The sequence below is a fragment of the Budorcas taxicolor genome, chromosome 19 (genome assembly GCF_023091745.1).
Source record: "Budorcas taxicolor isolate Tak-1 chromosome 19, Takin1.1, whole genome shotgun sequence".
NCBI classification, from domain to species: Eukaryota; Metazoa; Chordata; class Mammalia; order Artiodactyla; family Bovidae; genus Budorcas; species Budorcas taxicolor.
In genome coordinates this window covers 4,081,787-4,104,845 of record NC_068928.1, presented here as the reverse complement: position 1 = coordinate 4,104,845, position 23,059 = coordinate 4,081,787, and the positions used below count along the sequence as shown (strand labels likewise).

The following is a 23,059-nucleotide window of genomic DNA, read 5'->3' as shown; positions in this document are numbered from 1 at the left end:
TTTATAAATCCTAGTCAGACAGATAAGGGAAAAAATTGGAGAAAACATAAGTTACCAAATATTAGGAAAGAGAAAGGTGCTATCACTGTAAGTTCTATAAATATTAAAAGAATTCTAGGGAAATATTATAGAAAACTTTATATCAATAAATTTGAACATCTTATACGTTAATGGGTAAATTCCTTGAAAGGTGAAAATAACCTGGAGGACTTTATATGAATGATATAAGCTAGATAAAGAGAAATATTGTATGGTATCACTAGTTTTACAAATAGCTGAAGAAAGAAGAGGAGCAAAAAGCAAAGGAGAAAGGGAAAGGTACACCCAACTAAGCACAGAATTTTAGAGAATATAAAGGAGAGACAACAAGGCTTTCTTCAATGAACAATGCAAAGAAATAGAGGAAAACAACAGAAGAGGAAAGACTAGAGATATCTAAAAGAAAATTGGAAATATTAAAGGGAAATTTCATCTAAAGATGGACACAATAAAGGACAGTAATGGGAAAGACATAAGAGAAGAAGAAGAAGAGATCAAGAAGAGATGGAAAGAATACACAGAGGAACTGTGCAAAAAAAAAAAAAAAAGATTTAATGACCTGGATAACCATGATAGTGTGGTCACTCACCCAGAGCCTGATATTCTGGAGTGTAAAATCAAGTGAGCCTTAGGAAGCACTTCTGTCAAACAAGCTAATGGAGGCAATGGAATTCCAACAGAGCTATTTACAATTTTAAAAAAGATGCTTTCAAAGTGCTGCACTCTGTATGTCAGCAAATTTGGAAAGCCCAACAGTGGCCACAGGACTGGAAAAGATCAATCCTCATCCCAGTTCCCAAGAAGGGCAGTACAAAAGAATGTTCAAACCACTAGGCAATTGCACTCATTTCCCATGCTAGTAAGGTTATTCTCAAAATTCTGCATTCTTGGCTTTAGCATTACATGAACCGAGAACTTCCAGTTTTTCAAGCTGCGTTCAGAAAAGGCAGAGGAACCAGAGGTCAAATTGCAAGTATTTACTGGATTACACAAAAAGCAAGGGAATTCCAGAAAAGCATCTATTTTTTTTCACTGACGATGCTAATGCCTTTGACTGTGTGGATCATAACAAACTAAAAAACCCTTAAGGAGATGGGAATATCAGCCTGTCTTACCTATCTCCTGAGAAACCTATATGCAGGTCAAGAAACAACAGCTAGAAACTTGTATGGAAAACCTGATTAATTGGTTCAGGATTGGTAAAGGAATATGAAACGCTGTTTATTGCCACCCTGCTTATTTAACTTATGCACAGAGCACATCATGAGACTTTCCAGACTGGACGAGTTATAAGCTGGAATTAATATTGCTGGAAGAAATATCAACCACCTCAGATATGTGGGAGATACCATTGTAATGACATAAACGGAAGAGGAACTAAAAAACCTATTGAGGAGGGTTAAGGAGGAGAGTGGAAAAAGCAGCTTAAAACTCAGTATTAAAAACAACAACAACAAAGATCATGGCATCTGGTATGATGGTGAATAGAAGGGGAAAATGTGGAAGCAGTGACAGATTTCCTCTTCTTGGACTCTGCAATCACAGCAGATGGTGACTGCAGCCAAGAAAATAGAAGATGATTGCTTCCTGTAAGGAAAGCTTTGACAAACCTAGACAGTGTGTTAAAAAGCAAAACCATCACTTTACTGACAAAGCTCCATGTAGTCAAGGCTATAATCTTTCCAGTAGTCACCTACAGTTGTGAGAGCTGGACCATAAAGAATGCAGAGCACTGAAGAATTGATGCTTTTGAACTGCGATGCGGAGAAGACTCGAGAGTTCCCAGGACAGCAATGCGATCAAATTAATCAACCTTAAAGGAAATCAACCTTAAAGGAAATCAACCTTGAATATTCATTGGAAAAACTGATGCTGAAGCTGAAACTCCAATACTTGAGACACCTGATACAAACAACCAACTCATTGGAAAAGACCCTGATGCTGGGAAAGGTTGACTGCAGAAGGAGAAAGAGGGCTACAGAAGATGAGATGGTTGATTGGTGTCACTGATGCAATGGATATGAACTTGGGTAAACTCCAGGAGATGGTAAGGGACAGGGAAGTCTGGTGTGCTTCAGTCCATGGGGTCATAAAGAGACATGACTTGGACACTGATAAACCACTTATATGTGGAAACTTTAAAAAAGCAGGGCAGTGGGGATAAAGAAAAAAAAAGAAAAAGTGAAGTTGAATTCAGAAAGAGTAGAATGATGGCTGCCAGAGGCTGAAGATTGGGGGAAATGAGTAGATGGTCAAAGAGTATAAGATGAATAAATTCTGATGATGTATTGTGCTGCATGGCCATAAAGTTAATAATACTCTTTTTGAAATTTGCTGAGAGTAAATCTTAAGCATTCTGACTAAAAAATAATAATAAATAAGTAAAAGTTAACTGTGTATAGCAACGGATGTGTTAATTAACTTGATTGTAGGAATCGTTTCACAGTGTATATGTATATCAAATCATTACATTGTATGTTTAAAATATATTATAATTTTGTCAATTGCGCCTTAAGAAAAACTGGGAGAAAAATAAATAGATTGCTTAAATATACATGTTTGAAGGGGAATTTGTACTTACAAACCTTCATAGCATGAGTATTCCAGATCCAGAGGCATCAGTAGTGAATTCTTGATTGTAATGTTTGTTTCAGGGAGATAGACATATGTCAAAACTTCTCATATTGTATGCATTAAATTTATACAGGTTTTATTTGCTAATTGTACTTCAGTAAAGTTGCAAAAAGAACCAACCATTTCTAAAAACAGAAAATTAAAGGTTATACTCAGGTTCATGTAATTATTTTTACTTTTGACACTTAAGAGAATAACTTTTCCTTTTTAGATTTCTCAGTCTGGCTTTTTCCTGAGCTTATCCATTCTCACATTTTACAATGTACTTAAATCTTCAATACCACCGTATTTTCTGTAGTAGTCACTCAATAAAATATTTGTTGAATGAATGGTTGTTTGAATGAATGCATGGTAAACTGAAGTAAAAAAATATTCATTATGTATCTTTATTTCAAATATTTCCTTTTTTTCTTCAGTATTCTCTCACTAGGATTTTAAAATTTTACTCTTTGACACCTTTTCTTATTTGTCAAGTCTGGACATATCTCCAGGGCTTACCCTTGAGGCAAAATATCCTATTCCACTGGTTTCGGGTTACCAGACAATCTTGTATAGGGTTGTGTCTCAGCTGCTATAGAGAAGCAAATGCCCACTTGGATTTTTCTTGATAAATAATTTATGTCTCATTCTTGTGTAAACCCTAGAGAACTAAACAAATTTTAAATGCAGTTTTTTCTTGCTTTCTGACTTTTTCCCTTGTGGGTTGGCATAGGGGGCATGACTTAGAAGTTTCGGCCTGTCTGAAAATGACATGAGCAGTGTTTGAGAAAAATGTGAAATATATTTAAGTGACAATGGAATAGCAAGAAATAGTTGTTTTTCCAATTTCAGATATAATGTTTCCATAAAAAGATTGTGGCTGTATAGGGAGACCCAAGATGAACGGGTCATGGTGGAGAGTTCTGACAAAACGTGGTCCACTGGAGAAGGGAATGGCAAACCACTTTAGTATTCTTTTGAGAACCATTAACAGTAAGAAAAGGAAAAAAGATAAGACAGTAAAAGATGAACTTCCCAAGTCAGTAGGTGCCCAATAAGCTACTGGAGAAGAGTGGAGAAATAACTCCAGAAAGAATGAAGAGACGGAGCCAAAGCAAAGGCAACTTCCAGTTGTGGGTGTGACTGGTGATGGAAGTAAAGTTTGACACTGTAAAGAACAATATTGCATAGGAAACTGAAATGTTAGGTCCATGAATCAAGGCAAATAGCAAGTGGTCAAATAGGCGATGGCAAGAGTGAACACTGACATTTTAGGAATCAGTGAATTAAATTGAGAACTTCCCTTGTGGCTCAGATTGTAAAGCATCTGCCTACAATGTGGGAGACTCGAGTTCAATCTCTGGGTGGGGAAGATCGCCTGGAGAAGGGAATGGCAACCCACTCCAGTATTCTTACCTGGAAAATACCAGAGATGGAGGAGCCTGGTAGGGTACAGTCCATGGGGCTGCAAAGAGTTGGACATGACTAAGCAGAAGTAAAATGGACTGGAATGGGCAAATTTAACTCAGATGACCATTATATCTACTACCGTGGGCAAGAATCCCTTAGAAGAAATGGAGAAGCCCTCATAGTCAACAAAATGCAGTATTTGGGTGCAATCTCAAAAAATGACAGAATGACTTCTGTTTGTTTCCAAGGCAAACCATTCAGTCTCACAGTAATCCAAGTCTATGCCCCAACTAGTAATTTTGAAGAAGCTGAAGTTGAATGGTTCTATGAAGACCTACAAGACCCTGTAGAATGAACACCAAAAAAAAAAAAAAAAAGTAATTTTCATTATAGGTGACTGGAATGCAAAAGTAGCAAGTTAAGAAATACCTGGAGTAACAGGAAAGTTTGGCCTTGGAGTACAGAACGAAGCAGGGCAAAGGCTAACAGAGTTTTACCAAGAGAATGCTCTGGTCATAACAAACACGTTCTCCCAACAGCACAAGAGGTGACTTTACACATGGACATCACCAGATGGTCAATACTGAAAACATATTGACTATATTCTTTGCAGCCAAAGATGAAGAAGCTCTATAAAGTCAGCAAAAACAAGACCTGGAGCTGACTGTGGCTCAGATCATGAACTCGTTATTGCCAAATTCAGACTTAAATTGAAGAAAGTAGGGAAAACCATGAGACAACTCAGGTATGATCTAAAGCAAATCCCTTGCAAATATACAGTGGAAGTGACAAATAGATTCAAGGGATTAAACCTGACAGACAGAATACCTGAAGAACTATGGATGGAGGTTTGGGACCTTGTACAAGACGCAGTCATCAGGACCATACTGAGGGTAAAGAAATCCAAAAAGGCAAAATGCTTGTCTGAGAAGGCCTTACAAATAGCTGAAAAAATAAAAGAAGATAAAGAATAAAAGGAAAGATATATCCATTTGAACACAGATTTCCAAAGAATTGCAAGGAGAGATAAGAAAGCCTTCCTCAGTAGCCAATGCAAAGAAATAGAGGAAAGCAATAGAATGGGAAAGACTAGATTTCTCTTCAAGAAAATTAGAGACAACAAGGGAACAATCCATGCAAAGATGGGCACAATAAAGGACAGAAATGGCATGGATCTAACAGAACCAGAAGATATTAAGAAGAGGTGGGAAGAATACATAGAACAGCTATACAGAAAAAATCTTCACGACCCAGATAACCATGCTGGTGTGATCACTCACCTATAGCCAGACATCCTGGAGTCCAAAATCAGGTAGGTGTTAGGAAGAATCACTAAGAACAAAGCTAATGGAGGTGACGAAATTCCAGCTGAACTCTGTCAAGCCCTAAACGATGATGCTGTGAAAGTGCTGCACTCAGTATGTCAACAAATTTGAAAAATTCAGCAGTGGACATCAGACTGGGAAAGATCAGTTTTCATTCCTATCCCAAATAAATACAATGCCAAAGAATGTTCAAACTACCGCAAAATTGCACACATCTCACACACTAGCAAAGTAATGCTTACAATTCTCCGAGAGAGGCTTCAACAGTACATGAACTGTGAACTTCCAGATGTTCAAGCTGGATTTAGAAAAGGCACAAGAACCAGAGATCAAATTGCCAACATCTGTTGGATCGCTGATAAAGCAAGAGAGTTTCAGAAAACATCTACTTCTACTTTAGTGACTATGCCAAAGTCTTGCCTGTGTGGATCAAAACAAACTGTGGAAAATTCTTCAAGAGATGGGAATACCATATCACCTTAACTGACTCCTAAGAAATCTCTATGCAGGTCAGGAAGAAACAGTTAAAACTGGACGTGGAACAGACTAGTTTCAAATCGGGAAAGGAGTACTTCAAGGCTTATATTGTCACCCTGCTTATTTAACTTAAGTGCAGAGTACATCATGCAAAATGCCTGGCTGGATGAAGCACAAGATGAAAGCAAAATCGCCAGGAGAAATATCGATAAACTGAGATGTGCAGATGACAACACCCTTATGGCAGAAAGCGAAGAAGAACTAAATAGCCTCTTGATAAAAGATGAGAGTAAAAAAGTTGGCTTAAAACTCAGCATTTAACAAGCTAAGATCATGGCAACCAGTCTCATCACTTCATGGAAAATAGATGGGGAAACAGTGAGAAAGAGAGTCTTTATTTGTGGCGGGGGAGGGGGGGGGCTCCAAAATCACTGCAGATGGTGACTGCAGACCTGAAATTAAAAGATATTTACTCCTTGGGAGAAAAGCTATGAATTACCTAGACAGGATATTAAAAAGCAGAGATGTTACTATGCTGACAAAGTCTTCTAGTCAAAGCTATGGGTTTTTTCCAGTAGTCATGTATGGATGTGAGATTGGACCATAAAGGAAGCAGTGTGCAAAGAACTGATGGTTTGAACTACGGTTTTGGAGAAGACTATTGAGAGTCCCTTGGACTGCAGGGAGATCAAACCAGTAAATCTTAAAGGAAATCAGTCCTGAATATTCATTGGAAGGACTGATGCTGAAGCTGAAATTCCAGTATTTTGTCCACCTGATGTGAAGAACTGACTCACTGGAAAAGACCCTGATGCTGAAAGATTGAAGGAAGGAGGAGAAGGGGATGACAGAGGATGAGATGGTTGGATGAAATCACCAACTCGATGGACATGAGTTTGAGCAAGCTTCAGGAGTTGGTGGTGGACAGGGAAGCTTGGCATGCTTCAGTCCATGGGGTCGGGAAGAGTCGAACATGACTGAGCAAGTGAAGTGAACTGAAGATGACAAATTTGTTTTCTATATCTGTCAAACTGTTTTTCTGTTTTATATATACATTTTATTATTTTTGATTCCAAATATAAGTGACATCATACACTATTTTGATTATTCTTTATATGATGCTAAGATGCTGGGAGGGATTGGGGGCAGAAGGAGAAGGGGACAACCGAGGATGGCATCACGGACTCGATGGACGTGAGTCTGGGTAAGCTCCGGGAGATGGTGATGGACAGGGAGGCCTGGCGTGCTGCCATTCATGGGGTCGCAAAGAGTCGGACACCACTGAGCCACTGAACTGAACTAAACTGAACTGAAGGTAATGTACAATGTAACATTCTAAGTAAAACAAGTGTTGATACTCATGTATTGTCCTCTGTTGTGTGGGTTTCTGATAAACATCATTTCAGCTATGATTAACATAGCTAGAAACTTTATAAACAGCTGTGCAACTCTCACAACTGCCAATTAACTTGTAGCTCCAGATGTTCCATGCTCAGAACTACAGCTCTACAAGGTGGTTAGTGCATGATAATGATTACATCAAAGCTGTCAGTTTTGGCATATCTTATGAGTGTTTATACTAGGCTACCATATTAGGCCCACATACTCACAATGTGAAGTTCAATATAATTGTTATCATAGCTCACATCACCCAGGAAAAAAGTAAAAGAAATGTTTTAAAGGGATCTACCCTACACTGAGGCTCACAGGATTTTCAATAGAATGGGATAGAGTTGGAAGCAGCCTTTCATGTTACCTGATATGTTTCCTGCACATTGCAACTTCCTTCCTGGCCAGTTACTATCATGATTTCAGAAAATTAGCAAACTACTCATCAGAAAAAATCTGTCAACATTCTGTTTTATCTAAAAGAATATTCACCAGGATTTACCTGGTGATCCAGGGGCTAACTCTCCAAGCTCCCAGTGTAGGAGTTCAGTCCCTGCTGCAGGATTGAGATCCCACATATCACAGCTAGAAATCCTGTGTGCAGAAAGTAAGACCTGGTACAGTCAAATAAATACATAAAAATGAATATCAAAAAAGAACAGTCACTTACAGAATTTGAGAGGATATGTACAACCATCTCACATACACCTTCCTTTAAAGTCAGATGAGTGTGGGGTTGTTGACCAGAAATTTATATGACCTAAGAAGAGAACAGTATTACTTGGCAAAGTTTTGACCAATATTTTTGTAATCAGTGGATACACATTCTGAAACTAATAGGTCCCAGAATCCAGCCTCAAATTCAGAAAAGTAATAAAAAGATCTAGATAAAAAGTGTGTGCTTGTTGGTGTTAGAAAGGCACAGAGGATTCTACAGCTCATACTGTAAATGATGATTCCTCTTGTAAACAGGAGTCTGAGTATGTATGTGTGGCATTTGTAAACATCATTATTTTCCTGTATTCAGATTGCACAGTAACTAAGAATTAATATTTGCTATATAAGACCTATTTTTATGTTTTGTGTTTTGATATGTATCTATTGGAAAAGCAAGAAGAATCCTCATTACGAATTTCGATGGTGTCAGAATTTTGTTAACACTCTGAGTTGTTCTGCTAAAGCCTTGGATCCCCTTCCCTCTCCTACCACATTCTGTGGTGTACCAACTGGCCAGTAATTTAGGCTTCTTTCACTATGGGCCTCATCTGTGCTCTGCAGTAGGAGTGGGTGTTGGAGATATTAAGGGTGAGAAAATAATTGAAGTACAGTAGATATTTATCCTGTGTTTGAAAAGGAGAAATGTGCTGCCCTTCTGGAGATAAACAATATAAGGCTAAGCAAACACCCTATTCCAACAACACAAGAGAAGACTCTACACATGGACATCACCAGATGGTCAACAGTGAAATCAGATTGATTATATTCTTTGCAGCCAAAGATGGAGAAGCTCTATACAGTCAACAAAAACAAGATCAGGAGCTGTCTGTGGCTCAGATCATGAACTCCTTATTGGCAAATTCAGACTTAAATTGAAGGAAAGTAGGGAAAACCGCTAGACCACTCAGGTACAACCTAAATCAAATCCCTTATGATTATACAGTGGAAGTGAGAATTAGATTTAAGGCACTAGATCTCATAGATAGAGTGCCTGATGAACTATGGAATGAAGTTTGTGATGTTGTACAGGAGACAGGGATCAAGATCATCCCCATGGAAAAGAAATGCAAAAGAGCAAAGTGGCTGTCTGGGGAGGCCTTAAAAATAGCTGTGAAAAGAAGAGAAGTGAAAAGCAAAGGAGAAAAGGAAAGATATAAGCATCTGAATGCAGAGTTCCAAAGAATAGCAAGAAGAGATAACAAAGCCTTCCTCAGCGATCAATGCAAAGAAATAGAGGAAAACAACAGAATGGGAAAGACTAGAGATCTCTTTAAGAAAATTAGGGATACCAAGGGTTTACTTCATGCAAAGATGGGCTCGATAAAGACAGAAATGGTAGGGACCTAACAGAAGCAGAAGATATTAAGAAGAGGTGGCAAGAATACACTGAAGAACTATACAAAAAAGATGTTCACGACCCAGATAATCACGATGGTGTGATCACTCATCTAGAGCCAGACATCCTGGAATGTGAAGTCAAGTGGGCCTTAGAAAGCATCACTACAAACAAAGCTAGTGAAGGTGATGAAATTCCAATTAGGTTATTTCAAATCCTGAAAGATGATGCTGTGAAAGTGCTGCACTTGTTATGCCAGCAAATTTGGAAAACTCAGCAGTGGCCACAGGACTGGAAAATGTCAGTTTTCATTCCAATCCCAAAGAAAGGCAATGCCAAAGAATGCTCAAAGTACCCCACAATTGCACTCATCTCACATGCTAGGAAAGTAATGCTCAAAATTCTCCAAGCCAGGCTTCAGGAATACATGAACCGTGAACTTCCTGATGTTCAAACTGGTTTTAGGCAAGGCAAAAGAACCAGAGATCAAATTGCCAACATCCACTGGATCATGGAAAAAGCAAGAGAGTTCCAGAAAAACATCTATTTCTGCTTTCTTGACTATGCCAAAGCCTTTGACTGTGTGGATCACAATAAACTGTGGAAAATTCTGAGAGAGATGGGAATACCAGACCACCTAACCTGCCTCTTGAGAAATCTGTATGCAAGTCAGGAAGCAACAGTTAGAACTGGACATGGAACAACAGACTGGTTCCAAATAGGAAAATGAGTACGTCAAGGCTGTATATTGTCACCCTGCTTATTTAACTTCTGTGCAGAGTACATCATGAGAAACGCTGGACTGGAAGAAACACAAGCTGGAGTCAAGGTTGCCAGGAGAAATATCAATAACCTAAGATATGTTGATGACACCACCCCTATGGCAGAAAGTGAAGAGGAACTAAAAAGCCTCTTGATGAAGGTGAAAGAGGAGAGTGAAAATTTGGTTTAAAGCTCAACATTCAGAAAACGAAGATCATGGCATTTGGTCCCATCACTTCTTGGGAAATAGATGGGGAAACAGTGGAAACAGTGTCAGATTTTTTTTGGGGGGGGGGGGCTCCAAAATCACTGCAGATGGTGACTGCAGCCATGAAATTAAAAGACACTTACTCCTTGGAAGAAAAATTATGACCAACCTAGATAGCATATTCAAAAGCAGAGACATTACTTTGCCAACTAAGGTCTGTCTAGTCAAGTCTATGGTTTTTAGTGGTCATGTATGGATGTGAGAATTGGACTGTGAAGAAGGCTGAGCGCTGAAGAATTGATGCTTTTGAACTGTGGTGTTGGAGACGACTCTTGAGAGTCCCTTGGACTGCAAGGAGATCCAACCAGTCCATTCTGAAGGAGATCCGCCCTGGGATTTCTTTGGAAGGAATGATGCTAAATTTGAAACTCCATTACTTTGGCCACCTCATGAGAAGAGTTAACTCATTGGAAAAGACTCTGATGCTGGGAGGGTTTGGGGGCAGGAGGAGAAGGGGACGACAGAGGATGAGATGGCTGGATGGCATCCCTGACTCGATGGACGTGAGTCTGAGTGAACTCCAGGTGTTGGTGATGGACAGGGAGGCCTGGTGTGCTGCGATTCATGGGGTCACAAAGAGTCGGACACGACTGAGTGACTGAACTGAACCGAACTGAACTGAATAAAGGGACTTAGAAAAAACAGTTTTCTTGTTTTTAGTTTTTTCTTATAACCCCAAGGACATATTAAACCGGTTTAAATATATATTTTGTTTCTACTTCACAGAGAAATCTGACATCCTGACATAGCCTCTGTCCTGTAGGAGATAAAATATTTGAGATATAAAAAAAGAAAGAGATGACTTCCCCCATACACCATGGTCCCTGTCCCACTGATGCCCATCTGGAGTAAGCAATAACTATCTAGGGTGCAGATTTATAGCAGATTGTGGCACTGCTGCTAAGTCACTTCAGTCGTTTCTAACTGTGTGACCCCATAGATGGCAGCCCACCAGGCTCCCCCGTCCCTGGCACTGAAAACTTGCTGTCTTGATTTCTGTGTCCAATGAAACCAGAAATACTTCTGCTTCTCTGGCACCGTGGACCAACATCATCGCTGGGACACAGACACAGCCCTGGGTGGAGGCTGTGAGGTATTAGAAAAGCTGGATGTTTCTAGAAATTAGAGTGTTGTTTCTGGAAGGGAGAAGGTTGAAGTTTTCTGTTATTTTCTATCTCTGATCTTTTAGTAGTGAAAGTGAAAGTGAAGTCACTCAGTCGTGTCTGACTCTTTGTGACCCCATGGACTCTAGGCTCCTCCATCCATGGGATTTTCTAGGCAAGGGTACTGGAGTGAGTTGCTGTTTCCTTCTCCAGGGAATCTTCCCAACCCAGGGATCAAACCCAGGTCTCCCGCATTGTAGACAGATGGTTTACTGTCTGAGACACCAGGGAAGTCCTTTTTTAGTAGTTACTTAACTTAAAATGACTTTCCTCATGGCTCAGACAGTAAAGTGTCTGCCTACAATGTGGTAGACCCGGGTTCAATCTCTGGGTTGGGAAGATCCTCTGGAGAAGGAAATGGCAACCCATTCCAGTACTCTTGCCTGGAAAGTCCCGTGGACGGAGGATCCTGGTAGTCTATAATACATGGGGTCACAAGGAGTAGGACACGACTGAGCAACTAAACTTTAAGCTTAACTTAAAATGATCAATTTCTCCTCCTCCTCAAGATGGAATTCTTTATCTCACAGGTCCATGCAGATGACTTTGGGGAAGAAAGAGGATCTTGGAATAGATTAATACAATTTTGATGATTCATTTTTTGCTGCAAATGAAGTAATTTGTATTCTCCTAAGTTTCCAATAACCAATCATAGAATAAGAAATTTTCAGACTCATGCTAAGGGCTTTCCACTTCTCCTGCTTTCCTGACAGGCTGTAACCACAAGTGTTTCACAGGTCACTTTCAGGAAGAACTCACACCACTTCTGACCATTTTCTCCATCCTGAGTGTTTCAAAATCATTTTGTATCAGTTCTCTGTTGCCACTGTAAAAGGTACCACAGGCTTAGTGGTTTAGAAAACACATGCTTATCACCTTACAATTTCTATAGATCTAGGCCTTATTGTTGTTGGCACACATGTTCCTTTCTGAAGGCACTAAAGGATAAGTCCTTTTCTTTTCCCTTTCCAGCATCTAGAAAGCCCACATTCCTTGGCTTGAGGTCCCCTTTCTTGTCTTCAAAGCCTGCAATGGCTAGTTGAGATTTCACATCATGTAACTACAACAATCTCTTTGCCTTCATCATTGTGATTATACGGAACCGACCCAGGTAATCCAGGATAATCTCCCTATTTAAAGTTCATCTGATTATCAAGCTTGATTACATCTCCTTCCAAATTTAATTTCTTTTTGTTAGGATATGAAGATCACTAAGAGTTCACTATTCTATCTGCCATATACCCTATTGTCCTTACCTCTTTCCTTGGCCACAAATGTACATATTCAATGCTTGCAGGATAACTTAACCAAGAGTTCTCACCAGTTCCTTGAACTTAACTCATGTTCTTTCTCAAGAAAAACTTTTCTTCATCAAGATTTCCTTTTGTTGATAATTACTCTCTTACTAGGCACTTTCCTGGTGGCTCAGATAGTAAAGAATCTGCCTGCAGTGTAGAAGACCTGGGTTTGATGCCTGGGTCAGGAAGATCGCCTGGAGAAGGGTAATGGCTCAGTTCAGTTCAGTCACTCAGCTGTGTCCAACTCTTTGGGACCCCATAGACCACAGCACGCCAGGCCTCCCTGTCCAACACCAACTCCCGGAGTTTACTCAAACTCATGTCCATTGAGTCAGTGATACCATACAACCATCTCATCCTCTGTCGTCCCCTTCTCCTCCCGCCCTCAATCTTTCCCAGCATCAGGGTCTTTTCCAATGAGTCAGCTCTTTGCATCAGGTCGCCAAAGCATTGGAGTTTCAGCTTCAACATCAGTCCTTCCAATGAACACTCAGGACTGACCTCCTTTAGGATGGACTGGTTGGACCTCTGTGCAGTCCAAGAGACTCTCAAGAGTCTTCTCCAACACCACAGTTCAAAAGCATCAATTCTTTGGCACTCAGCTTTCTTTATGGTCCAACTCTCACATCCATACATGACTACTGGGAAAACCATAGCCTTGACAAGATGGACTTTGTTGGCAAAGTAATATCTCTGCTTTTTAATGTGCTGTCTAGGTTGGTCATAACTTTCCTTCCAAGGAGTATGTGTCTTTTAATTTCATGGCTGCAGTCACCATCTGCAGTGATTTTGGAGCCCCCCAAAATAAAGTCAGCCACTGTTTCCACTGTTTCCCCATCTATTTGCCATGAAGTGATTGGACCGGATGTCATGATCTTAGTTTTCTGAATGTTGAGCTTTAATCCCACTTTTTCACTCTCCTCTTTCACTTTCATCAGGAGGCTTTTGATGATCTCCAGGAAGATCCCCTGGAGAAGGGTGATGGTTACCCACTCCAATATTCTTGTCTAGAGAATTCCATGGACAGAGGAGCCTGATGGCTACAGTCTATGGGGTCTCAAAGATTCAGACATGGCTGAGCAACTAACACATTCTCTTACTCACCTGGTCTTAAGTTTCAGAATTATGGTAGAGTACTTTTTTGTTCTCCATTTCCATCAAAATCAAGTGTGAAATCAGTTTTTTATAATTCTGTAATGTGTCTGAAGTCTCTATTTATTTCAAGCCCAGTTGTTAGTGCTGAGTTTGGATCCTCGTTATATCACAACCAAATTTAATAAACTATTAACGCATTTCCCAGTCTTTAACCCTGCTCTTCATGTTCCAGTTTAACCCATACCTGCTTCTGGACTGGACTCTAGGCAATTCTGGTCATACCACTCTCTAATTCTCCTTCTTAGAAGTCTTTAGTGGCATCCCTTCCATATGATAGTCACTTATTTCCACAATATGGTCACAGATCACAATCAACATTCTGCAACATTTGGATCCTCATTTAATCCTCAAAACAACAGTGTTAGGTGGGACTTTGCAAATCACTTGAAGCCAAGAGAGATTACTGGTCTTGATCAAGGTTATCCAGTATGCAACTAGCATAATTGAGGCTTGACTCTCTTTTCCCAGATTCATTGCTGTTTGCATAACCATCTTGGTAACTTTATTTCCTGCTACTCCTCTAACATGCAGACCATGATGGGCTTTCAGTTTTCCCCAATCTTTAACAAGTTCTTAGTTTTTTTTTTGTTGCTTAAGATATCTATTCTTTGTAAATTCATTTGTCTTCAAGCCATCCCTGCTTACAAAAACTAATCTATCCTTAAGGCCTATTTTTAAAGTTGTGATCTTCATAAAGCCTTTGCATTCATTCATTACTTTGATCTTTCTTGCCATATTGTTTTGCCAAAACTTATTGAGACTTGTATTAAAGTTATTTGGCCCCTTGACTTAAACCATAATCTGCTTGTTGGCATGCAGTCTAAAGGTTAGTACATGTGTTACTAAGCCCAAGTTTGCACTGCTCACTGCATGCAGGCCACTATACAGAGAGATGAAGTGATGAGGCAAAGAATAGAGACTTTATTCAGAAAGCCAGCAGAAATAGATGATGCATTAGTGTCCCAAAGAACCATCTTGCCAGAGTTAGAAATCAAGCTTCTTTTGTACCAAAAGGAAAGGGGATGCGGTTGGTTGTTGCAGACCACCTGGTCCTGACCAGACGCCAGAGGGAATGTGATAATCCTATGTTCTTGCAGCTGTCCAGTTAGGTCTGGTCAGTGTTCCTGAAAGCTCTCATCAAGGCAAGGGTTATTTTCTGTTCTCCAGCTTTTTATCTATATGTGAATGAAAAGTGTTATGGCTTAAAGGTCAAGCCTGGGAGGCAGAGCCTTGAGAAAATGCTATTATGTATATTTTAAGCTACATGGAACGTTCTTTTACTATTTGACTAGACAAAGTTGCTGGAGAAGGCGATGGCACCCCACCCAGTACTCTTTCCTGGAAAATCCCTTTGGACAGAGGAGCCTGGTAGGCTGCAGTCCATGGGACCGCAAAGAATTAGATACAACTGAGCGACTTCCCTTGCACTTTTCACTTTCATGCACTGGAGAAGGAAATGGCAACCCACGCCAGTGTTCTTGCCTGGAGAATCCCAGGTACAGGGGAGCCTTGTGGGCTGCTGTCTATGGGGTCACGCAGAGTCGGACACGACTGAAGCGACTTACAGAAAAGTTGCAGAGCCAGCATGACTAAGCACAGGCAAAGGAGCACTAAGGTTAGAGTGAGTCAAGTTTGTTCTTCTCCATTAAACATGGACCTTGGAGTCAAACTTCCTGGAGTTAAATTCTGACTTTGCTCTTATTGATTGTGTGGTCTTCAGAAAATTAATCTGTATTTCTTTGTCTATCAGTAAAATGGGGTCAATTATTGGTGCTTATTCCATAGACTTGTATGAGGATCAAGTGAATTGATATTCATAAGGCACTTAGAACTATCCATCTCAGAGTCAGCACTTAATAATTTTAGCTTATGATTGTGGTTATTACCTTCTTAAGTTTTGCATTATATGCCTCCTCCACACATAGATGCAGATACAATGTAAATAAAAATTGCAGAATTAGATCCTTTATCTTGATTTCTCTACAGCAAACTATTTTATTCCAATATTCTCAACACAATCATTGTCTGCCTTTCAGATCAGCTCCCTTTTTATGTTACACAACTACAACTGAGTTTTATGATGCTGATGGAGATACAAAAGCATCTGTCATTTTTGCATATTATACCAAGGTAGAAAGAGTTACCAATACAATAGAAAAATCAATCAAGGTTCAAAATTATTATTAAATAAGAATGCTGATCAGAATCCAATAAGATTTTTTTATGAAGTAATTCAAATCTTACACTTTTTATCCCATAAAATTTTATTTAACTTCTATCCCAAATTACATATGCATTTCTTTTTTCTTGGGGATGTTTTTGATAACGGCCTCCTGTACCATGTCATGAACCTCCATCCATAGTTCTTCAGGCACTCTATCACATCTAATCTTTTGAATCTATTTGTCAATTTCACTGTATAATTGTAAGAGGTTTGATTTAGGTCATACCTGAATGGTCCACTGGTTTTTTTTCTACCTTCTTCAATTCAAGTTTAAATTTTACAACAAGGAGTTCATGGTCTGCCTCACAGTCAGTTCCCAGTCTTGTCTTTGCTGACTGTATAGAACTTCTCCATCTTCAATTGCAAAGAACATAATCAATCTGACTTCAGTATTGGCCATCTGGTTATGCCCATGTGTAGAGTCATTTCTTATGTTGTTGGAAGAGGGTGTTTGCTATGACCAGTGCATTCTCTTGGCAAGACTTTGTTAGCCTTTTTGCTGCTTCATTTTGTACTCCCAGGCCAAACTTTCCTGTCACTCCAGGTATCTCTTAACTTCCTACTTCTGCATTCCAGTCCCCTATGATGAAAAGGACATTTTTGGGGGTGTCAGTTATAGAAGGTCTTAGAGGTCATCATAGAACCGTTCAACTTCAGCTTCTTAGTGGTCAGGGCATATACTTTGATTACTGTGATATTGAATGGTTTGTCTTGGAAATCAACATAGATTGTTCTGTCATTTTTGAGATTGCAACAAAGAACTACACTTCAGATTCTTTTGTTGACTATGAGGACTACTCCATTTCCTCTATGGGATTCTTGTCTACAGTAGCAGATACAAGAAAAAGAAATGCAAAAGGGCAAAAAGGCAAAATGTCTGAGGAGAATAGCTGAGAAAAGAAGAGAAGTAGAAGGTAAAGGAGAAAAGGAAAGATACACACATGTTATTACAGAGTTCCAAAGAAGAGCAAGGAGAGGTAAGAAAGCCTTCCTCAATGGTCAATGCAAAGAAATAGAGGAAAACAGTGGAATGGGAATGACTAGAGAGCTCTTCAATAAAATTAGAGATACCAAGGGAACATTTCATGCAAAGATGGGCTCAGTAAAGGACAGAAATGGCATGGACCTAACAGAAGCAGAAGATATTAAGAAGAGGTGGAAAGAATACAGAGTAAACTATACATAAAAGGTCTTCATGACCCAGATAAGTATGGTGATGTGATCACTCACCTACAGCCAGACATCCTGGAGTCTGAAGTCAGGTGGGCCTTAAGAAGCATCACTATGAACAAAGCTAGTGGAGGTGATGGAATCCCAGCTGAACTCTATTAAGTCCTAAAAGATGATGCTGTACAAGGGCTGCACTCAATATACCAGCAAATTTGAAAAAAACTCAGCAGTGGCCACAGGACTGGGAAAGGTCAGTTTTCATTCCAATCCCAAAGAAAGGCAATGCCAAAGAATGTTCAAACTACTGCACAATTGCACTTATCTCACACACTAGCAAAGTAATGCTTACAATTCTCCAAGAGAGGCTTCAATAGTACATGAAGCGTGAAATTTCAGGTGTTCAAGTTCGATTTAGAAGAGGCACAGGAATAGAGATTAAATTGCAAACATCTGTGGATCATCAAAAAAGCAAGAGAGTTCCAGAAAAAACTCTATCTCTGATTTATTGACTATGCCAAAGCCTTTGCTGGTGTTGATCACCACAAACTGTGGAAAATTCTTCAAGACATGGGAGTACCAAACTACCTTACCTGCCTCCTAAGAAATCTGTATGCAGGTCAAGAAGCAACAGTTAAGACTGGATATGGGATAATGGACTGGTTCCAAATTGGGAAGGAGTATGTCAAGACTGTATATTGTCACCCTGCTGTTTTAACTTCTATGCAGAGTACATCATGAGAAACGCCAGGCAGGATGAAACACAAGCTGTAATGAAGATTGCTCAGAGAAATATCAATAACCTCAGATATGCAGATGACACCACTATGATGGTAGAGAGCAAAGAGGAACTAAAGAGCTCTTTTATGAAAGTGAAAGAGGAGATTGAAAATGTTGGCTTAAAACTCAGGATTCGAGAAACGAAGATTATAGCATCCAGTCCCATCACTTAATGGCAAAGAGATGGGGAAACAATGGAAACAGTGAGTCTGTTTTGGGGGGCTCCAAAATCACTGCAATGGTGACTGCAGCCCTGAGATGAAAAGATGCTTACTCCTTTGAAGGAACATTATGATCAACCCAGACAGCATATTAAAAAACAGAGACATTACTTTGCCAACAAAGTTCCCTCTAGTCAAAGCTATGGTTTTTCCAGTAGTCATGTAAGGATGTTAAAATTTGACCATAAAGAAAGCTGAACACTGAAGAACTGATGCTTTTGAACTGCGGTTTTGGAGAAGACTATTGAAAGTCCCTTGGACTTCTAGGAGATCAAGCCAGTCTATTCTAAAGAAATCAGTACTGAGTATTCATTGGAAGGACTGATACTGAAGCTGAAGCTCCCATATTTTGGCCATATGAAGAACTGACTCATTGGAAAAGACCCTGATGCTGGGAAAGATTGAAGACAGGAGGAGAAGGGGACAACAGAGAATGAGATGGTTGATTGGCATCAGCGACTCGATGGACATGAGTTTGAGCAAGCTTCAGGAGTTTGTGATGCACAGGGAAGCCTGGCATGCTATAGTCCATGGGTTTGTAAGAGTCAAACATGACTGAGCAACTGAACTGACCTTAGTTTTCTCATCTGTGAAACAGAGAAATTTCAAGACTGTAGTCAGATGCTCTTTATTAGTATCTGAAGAAATTTTGGCTCTAGAGGAAGGATGGAAAATTCAGCAAGATGTAGAGGATAAGGGTCCTGGCTTTGAATTAGACTTGAATCACATGCTAGTTATATCTCTACTAGCTTTGCATAAATTTTTCAATCTGAATCTCTTTCTATATGTATAAGTATCTCATTTTCACTAAGGGCTAAATTAATGTGTGAAATGCCAAACCTGGTGATTGTCACATAGAAATAACTAGAACTTCTAAATATAATTTTAATGTTACCATCAAGGTATAAAAAGTGAGAAACAAACAAATGTTTGTATTAATGGTTTTAGAGTAGAGAAAATTGAGTTGACACTTTCGGTTACAGGACCCATAATATATTTGGTGCTGAGGAAGGAAGTGATGGCTTTTCCTGCTAAATGGATGAAGAAGGAGGTTGGGGGGGGGGGGGGGGTTCAAGGTAGGGAACACATGTACACCCGTGGCTGATTCATGTCAATGTATGGAAAAAAACCCACTACATTATTGTACAGTAATTAGCCTCCAATTAAAATAAATAAATAAATTTTAAAAAAACGAAAGCTGTGAAGAAAAACAAGATAACTTAACTCCATTTGGTCAACATAAATCTGGAAACAGCATATAATGGTTCAGCTTTTCAATGTCCGACACAAAAGCCATTCATTCAGGCTGGAAATGTCTGGTTATTTCACCCAGAACTCACTGCCATTCCAATTAGTTGTCTTTGGAGAGGAAATCTCACCAGATGATACAATTAGACCCAATTTGTACAAGTACCACACACTTGGAACATATTAAAAATGACATTTCCATTTATTTTATAGCATAAATGTTTGTCTTCTGGCATTTCTCAAATGTGAGCATTTGAAGGAAGTGTTTGAAACAACTTTTCAGGATGGAAGGTTAATGATAAAGAAATGATACAGGTTACATAGTATAAGAAAACCATGTATTAGCAATTACTTTTTGATATTTCAACAGTGACTTGCACCTTACTACAAAGTCATTTACAAATACCAGATATTTTCCAAACGATATTCTACCTGAATGAGGCAGAAAGCAAGAAAGCAAAGTCTACAGTATCTTGACTGATCTTTAAAGGTATGTAGCTACTGCTACCAAACTTAAAATACCCATTCAACAAAAGAGAGTTCAGTCAAAAGGTGCAGGAAGTATCTATGCAGGGCCAGGTTTTAGGGAAACCATGTTGAACTAGACACATGGCTATAGTGACTTACTGTTTAATTGTAATTTCTCACACTAAGATGTGCTAATTAACAAGATAAAGGTAATAAAGAACTTAAAGTTACACAGGAGAGGAATATTAAAGGAGTATCAGTGATTAGATTTGGTTTCCTATATGTGTTCCCAGTGTATGCTGATGATCTACTTTTAACAGCTGCCATGCTCTACCTTAGAGGTTTCTCAAGTCTACCCTGTCTGTCCACAGTCAGGTTGGAGAAATGATCCCTCAGGAAATGTTCTCAGTCAAAGAGGAAGAAAACATGGAAAATGGGTAGCCCGGCTAATTTGCTGTGTGTGTGTGTGTGTGTGTGTGTGTGTGTGTGTGTGTGTGTGTACACATTTAGTTTTATTGTAACAAAGCAACTTGTACACTTTTAATGTTTAAAACTGAGCATCATCTTTCTTTTCCAGTGAAACAAAAGAAAAATTCAAAAATAAACAGGAACAAAGTTGCAGTAGAGAATGTCAACTGCAAATAAGATCCTACAGGCTCTGCTGATTCTCCCATTGAGTAGGAGGGCTCAAGTCATCATTAGGAAAGAATTTTATTTTAAAAGTGTCTTCTTAAACTGCAAAGATGTCCATTAAACATCACAATTAAACACACCAAAGGAGAAGCCATGTTGTCAAAATGCCCACTTAACCCACTCAAACATCTCAAACTGACCATTTGCTGACCTTCTACAACCCCAGTTTTTAACTTTTTTTTTTTTTTTTTCCTCTTTTTAAACAAGAGAAAGTAGACAGATACATGTTGGTAAATGCTAACTGTCCATATTCACATAGAGATACAATGTCATCTCTGAGCCCAATATATGGAGAAAGGAGGAAAAAAGCTAGAATTTCATGCAAAATTGCACAGGCCCTAGCACCCTCCAGTTTCCAGCAGAGCTAAGGGAGCTGGAGGTTTCTCCCGCCCCCCCCCCCCTTCCCCCACAGAGCATGGTGGTGTTGATCCCTTAAAGTTCTTGTTGAGACAGGAAGGAATAAAAAGGAATTTGGAAAAGGAAAGGGTAGAGACCCTTTTCCCACTGAATTCTGCTGAAGATATTTTCCTCCAAAATAAGTTGTGAACTGTGGTATAAAGGAGGAAAGAGACCTCAAAAAGAGGGCAACTGAACACAAGAGGAGCAGGAAAAAACAACAACAACAACAAAAAGACTGCAACTTGCTCCCAGGGACTGGAGGGAATTTTAAAAGGTTGGAATCCATCAGTGTTCCATCAGTCATCTTCTTCACCTTTCCTCATCCTCATCCCCTTCATCATCAATATCTTCCCATCCTTCTTCCTCTTCATCATCATCATCATCTTCTTATTCCCCTTCTTCATTATCCATGTCAGGAACCAAGCAGTACTGTAATGGATTTGGCCAAATATCATCTTTGATGACCTCTCCTAACTCACCTGCACCTGCATCAGAATGATCAGTAAACCAGGTGAAGAAGCTTTCTGGTTCCTCATGCTGTCTCTTCCTGCTGGCTTGATTCTGTGTTTGACTTGATCATTTCATCAAATCCTTTCCAAGTTTCCATTTAATTTTAGTGGACTTTGAAGATGGATCACCACTCTTATTCAGATGAAATTCTTTGGAGAGAAATTTATTTTTTAAGTAAGAGTTTTCATCAAAATTAAAATATATTCTCTAACCTGATTTAATGTCTTCAAATTCTTTCACTTCAACTCTTGTCAAATAATGCAGCACCTTTTCATCCTCCTCTCCAAGCAGTGCAGACACTTGGGGATGGTTAACATATGTTCCTACCCCCAAATTTGGGATTTTGACAGTCAGTTTTGACCTCTTCTGAAAAAAGTGGTTGGCAGAGTTTGCTATATTTCTGTTCTGCTTTCAAAATCTCTTCACTGGCTTGTTCATTAAGTCTGTCTATTTCATTTTGTACTTTGTCAATATGTTTGATTGCTTCTTGCTGTTCTTTTTCTTCCTTCAGCAAGTTTGAAGAAGCAGATGCCTCATCTGGCCTGGAGGCAAGAGTCAGCCTCACTGTTTTCAGTTTCTTAGCTTGGAATGGAAGTGAAAACTGGTGTTTGGGGGCCATGCTGGGGAAAACAAAAAACCAAGAACCCTCCAAGGGGAAGTGAAAGGTACTGCAAGCTTAGAACTCTAACTTGCTGTTTATGTGGGACTGTTCTGAGATGCACTCTATGTTATATCCCAAAAGTTCCCAGTGTAATTGAGTTCCCACTGCCCATAGTGGTAACATGTTCACTAAGATACTCTGTTTCACCTTTCTTTCCTTCTGTTTCACCCACTTTTCTACCATGTCTTTTGAGATTATCTCCTACATAAACCTCTTGAAATGATGTTCTTGTCTAGAGTCTACATTACGGAAGATTAAACTAAGCCTTCCTAGGGAAAAGAATAAGTGGATTATTCCAAGGAGAGTGAAAAGCATGACTAGAAGCCTAGAGGTAAGATAATGCATAGCACAGTTGAGAAACTTGCAGTACAACTTGATTGGTGAGTATTAAGAAAGAGTAGCTAGAGTTGAAGCCAGAGTGGTAAAATAGGACAGTACCTGAAAATTCTAAATTGTGTGAAGTTTGGGCTTCATATTAAAAGAATCAGGAGATGTCTAGGAGGAGAAGTTGCACTGGAAATTGGGAGGAGGATGGGACTATGAGAGAAGTAGAAATTGGAGTTGACAGTGCTTGACAGGGTGTCATGGAGAGCAGAATCCAACATAACATATGGGATTTTAACTCAGATATAGGATCAGTTCAGTTCACTTCAGTCACTCAGTTGTGTCCAACTCTTTGAGACCCCATGAATCTCAGCACGCCAGGCCTCCCTGTCCATCACCAACTCCTGGAGTT

At 39.5% G+C, this 23,059-nt stretch overlaps 1 pseudogene; it reads right to left on the bottom strand.

Annotated features, from left to right (window-relative positions):
* Positions 1–21,461: 21,461 nt before the first annotated feature.
* Positions 21,462–22,281, bottom strand: LOC128064742 (protein SET-like; annotated as a pseudogene).
* Positions 22,282–23,059: the final 778 nt, after the last annotated feature.